Here is a 4,830-nt window from a genome sequence, read left to right on the forward strand (position 1 = left end):
ATCTGACTGAAGTAAAAGGGTGGCATGGATGGAGGAAAATACAATGCAAAGCCAGGCCCTCCAGACTGACAAAGAATTAGGTGAAAGAAAAACTTTTCTTCTTCTGAGGAAAATTAGTCAAAACAGAATTAGATATATTTTACACAGGAACAACCAATCAATGCATGATAATAGATACTGAGGCTTGTTTGGTTGCTACAAGATCTACCAAGAGAAAATGAAAGCAATTCTAAATGCTGACACTAGGGGACAATATAACAAATAGCACAGTGCCCAGTTGGGGCAGAACAGTGTTCAAGCAGTGCCATCCAGTGGAGCTCTTCTGAATGGACTTCTTTAACTTGGCCCACGAAGTAACCTGAAGGCAATGAACCATTGGAGGTTTCCTGTGACTTATATACTAATCACCCCCCTTTTAATTAAGAAACTTTACAATATATAACTATAAACAGAGAACAGCTCAACAGCAAGATTACACCTCATAGTTTTTTCTTCTTTTTGTTCCAAAGACAACAGGAGAATACCCTTTTCCAGGCCCTTGTTCTTACCCCTAGCCTATGGCCATACTACCCTGAACAAGCCTGATCTCAGAAGTTAAGCAGGGTCAGGCCTGGTTAGTACTTGGATGGAAGACTGCCTGGGAATACCGGGTGCCGTAGGCTTAGAGGAAGGCAATGGTGAACCACCTCTGAATACCTCTTACCATGAAAACCCTATGAATATATCTAGAAGAGATTCATAGGGTCGCCACAAGTCGTAATCAACTTGAACGCATTTAACAGCATTCTTGCCCCTAAGAACTGCAAATTATAATGCTGATCCCACACGTTTCAACCTATATGTTAACTCCAATCTCCTTAATTTCTATTTGTGACCACTATTAATTTTTCCAAACTGGAACTTGAACTTTTTTTGGGGGGGTGAGGTGAGTCTCATTGTATTATTTTTCACAGTATAAGAAATAAACAGAATTTACAGCAGGCAAGAGTAGAGTTAGAGTTAAAACATAAGTGTGCGTGTAGTCCTATAGTCTTTAAGGAATTAGAGACTAAACAAAGAGAGTTTGAGTCTCTAGAGCAGTAGTTGCCAAACTTTTTTTTCCATGGACCACTTGAAAATTGCTGAGGGTCATGGCGGACCACTTTATGATTTTTCTAACAGTTGTAGCAATTGTAATGTACTGTGCTAGACGCTGTATGATTTTAATTGTGTTTTCACAGACATGCCACAGACTACCTGAACGAACCTTGTGGACCATGATTTGGGAACCCAAATCTAGAAGTTAAAAGTGTGACAAAGGCCCCATATACACAGCTTACCAAATACTATGAGTATGGCAAAATGCTTTAAAAAAATGGAGAAAAGTAGAATACCTATGATTTGCATAGGAGATAATTTGATGGTATAGGACACTAAAGACATAAATAACACTTTTATGGGTTATTACTCAGAATTGTACCAGCCTGAGCATCCAAGAGAATTGGATATAGAAGGTTAACCTAAAACCTATCACAGAAAAGCAATGGAAATGTTAAACAAAACAATTTCAGCAGCAGAGATAAAGCTGGAAATTATTTGGTTAAAGAATGGGAAAACTCCACCACTGAGAAGGCCCTTGATCTTGTCACCGCCCTCCGGGCCTCCCTATGAGTCGGGACCCGGAGGAGGGCCTTCGTAGCAGACCGTAGTGCACGAGCTGGTTCATAACGGGAGAGGCGTTCCGACAGATATCGAGGTCCTGCGCCGTATAAGGCTTTATAGGTTAATACCAACATTTTGAATTTGGCCCGGAAGCGTATTGGAAGCCAGTGCAAGCGGGCCAGAACAGGTGTTATATGATCAGATCAGATAAACATGCAAGAAAGCTTTCTTTCTTCAGAAACCCTGAAAAGGCCTCATGTTGAGCTGTAGACGTTGGGAAAATCAGAACTTAGGCCTGAGTTACAACCTAGGTGGCCAGCCAGCCAGCTAGCTAACTGTAGTGTGCACAGTTTCTGTTCCTCTAGGGCTGTTTCAGCCTTTCCCATCAAGTACTCAAGAAAAAGAAGAAACAACAGTCATTCTGATTGTGAGTGTTTTAAAAGAGGACAACTATTTTTTCAGATCACTTTAAGTTCTCTTTATTTCACCCTTCAGCAATTAAAGAGTATCTAAAAGTATCAACCATCTCAAACTCTACAAACAGTAGGTAAGGTCTTGGTGGTGGTGCCAGCATCGGCAGCTATCCGGTTGACATTGACCCATGACAGCACCTTTTCAGTGGTGGCTCCACATTTTTGAAGTGCCTCCCCAGTGAGATGTGTCTGTCTCCAACTTTATGAACTTTTAGGGGGAAATTTTGACTTTTAGATAAAAAATTGACTTTTAGGAAGAATTAGGAGGAATATTATGGCCTAGAGTTAGACTCCACCCCTTGGACTTTCCTTTTCTCTAGTTTCAGTTGTGTTCTCTACCTAGCCAGCAATAAAGAAGCATGTTTGCCTGCAGTAAGAAGTAAGAGTTTGTTTATTCTGCAGTTATTGTGATGAGTAGAGCAGTATTGTGTGTTTATTATTTATTTATTTATTAAATTTATATCCCATCCTTCTTCCCGAAGGCAGCAAATAAAACAATTTGATAACAATCAAAAAACAAAAACATTCTAAAAATAATGAAAAACCTTCTAAAAGCAGTTACAGTTAAAACATTCTAAGAAACAGCTACAGATAAAAAATATTCTAAAAACAATTGCAAATAAAAATATTCTTCTGTTCAGTAATATCTGGGTTGCCAGGAAGAGTCTCCATCATCCATCAAATGCCTGAATAAACAGGAATATTTTCAAATTCCTCCTTAAAGATCTAATATTCAACTCTTCAAGGGTTGTGTTACTATATAGGCTGTTTTTTTCAGGATCACTTAAATATTTATAGGGTGAGGGTGTCCATGAAAAATCCACCTCAGTCAGGAAAAGTCTTGAGTGAGCAGACTTTTGGAGGCTCTTCCAGATAAAGCTTTTGTTGTGCCCTTGCCCTACCTTATTCACTGAATTTTTAATAGGGGCTTATTCTTAAATTGCCCCTGTTCTTAAAACAAGCTATCATTCTTTAAATGGAAGTTGTCATTGACTATTATGTCACAAGTTAAAATGATAATCTCCCCCCCGAAAAAATATCTAGGGAAGGAAGTATAGTGCACCAATCCCTCCCCCGGTGACAGGGCTCTGTAGCATGTGTTGAGAATCAGTTGAGGCTGGTGGCTTCGATGTCAGTGGGGCAGTGAATCTGCTGAGCACCTTGGACTGCTTCTTGAAAGTTCCAGCTAAAACCCAGAGCAGATTCCCTGTTCCACTGACAGTGGGGGCACCAGCCTCCACTCTTGAGAATAATCAGAGCACCAAAGACAGGAAAAATTTGGAAGACCACCAATCTACAGACTCATATAGCTATTGAACCAAGATAACAATTACTCATGTTCCATAATACCTGATCAAGCAGGATTTGTTCAGAGTCATCAAAATTAATATCTGATATGAAGAATCTTGAATGTGATCCAGCACAGCAAAACATATTTTTTTTAAAAATTGTGTTTATTAGCCCTGATTACACTTGATGCATATAAAGCCTTTGATAATTGAAGTGTTTTGGAGTATCTGTTTACACTATTGAGGGGGTATTTTAGTGAAAAACATGAGCCTTTTGCTGATACTCAATGGAGTAATATGAATATTCAATAGGAGGGACCACATATCTACTTCATTTCCAATGTACAGCCAATGTAGACACCACCAGAAGTTGTGAAGGAGCTTTTATATGGTAAAGTGCTATATATATATATATATATATATAGTACAGTATATAGTCGGAATTGACTTGAAGGCAGTACATTTACATTTACATTTCCTGCTTTTATGAAAATCTCACAAATTGAGAAGACGCTGATGAGACCGACAGAAAGACACTGACGCCGCCGACACTGCTGCTGCTCCTGAAGCCACCAAGAATGCCGCCTTGCTCTGGGGGAGGCTGACAAGGCCTACAATGAAGCAATTCAGAGCTTGGCTGAGGGGCAGCTGTGCCACATTTACTTTTGAAAGCCCCAGAGCCACCGTCACCCACCCATCTCCATCACTGTGTCTTCTTCACCGCTGCCCTCCCTGCTGGGCCTCTCATCGTCTAGCCCGGTCATGATGGCGGTCCCACACCAACTCTCCGATGACATGAGCTCTGTTGCCGGGGCCTCCCCCACGGACAGATCCGCCTACGCTGAGCTGGCCTCCACTTCTTTCCTCTCCTTTCCTCTCAGAGCCCATCGTTTCCACCTCCCCCACAGGCAGACCCACCCATACCAAGCAGGCTTCCACCTCTTTCCTCTCCTTTCCCTTCGAGCTCCTTGTTTCCATCTTTGCCATGACCTATGAGAACAGCCTGGCCACCCAGGGCAGGGAGATTGTGGGCTGGAACATCGATTGCTTTATTCCCGTGATCAAGTTGAAGTACTGCTTACCGTGGACACTGTCTATGTTGGCAAAAAACTGGACTGCCCCTGATCCCTTTCCGGTATCAGGACTGGCAGGTGCTGTACCAGCAGGACACCCCAGTGGTACCATGCTTTGATATCAATATATTGATGTAAGAACTAGTAGACATCATCTAATTATTAGGACTTTATTAGGGAAGTATTAGGAAAATGTTGCCTGTTATTGTATTATCATTGAAAATTGTTATTTTTGCTTTTGAATAATGTTAATACTTTGTTATCTAATTTTTGTAAATTGTACTGTTCTTCCTGATATTTTGTATTTGTGTTTATTTTTTGTAAGCCACCTTGAGGGCCTTTTGGCCAAAAGGC

General features: G+C 40.9%; 1 pseudogene; it reads left to right on the forward strand.

Moving 5' to 3' along the window:
- The first annotated feature begins 553 nt into the window (after positions 1-553).
- On the forward strand, positions 554-662 carry LOC133363442 (5S ribosomal RNA; annotated as a pseudogene).
- Positions 663-4,830: the final 4,168 nt, after the last annotated feature.

This window comes from Rhineura floridana, chromosome 8 (genome assembly GCF_030035675.1).
Source record: "Rhineura floridana isolate rRhiFlo1 chromosome 8, rRhiFlo1.hap2, whole genome shotgun sequence".
NCBI lineage: Eukaryota > Metazoa > Chordata > Lepidosauria > Squamata > Rhineuridae > Rhineura > Rhineura floridana.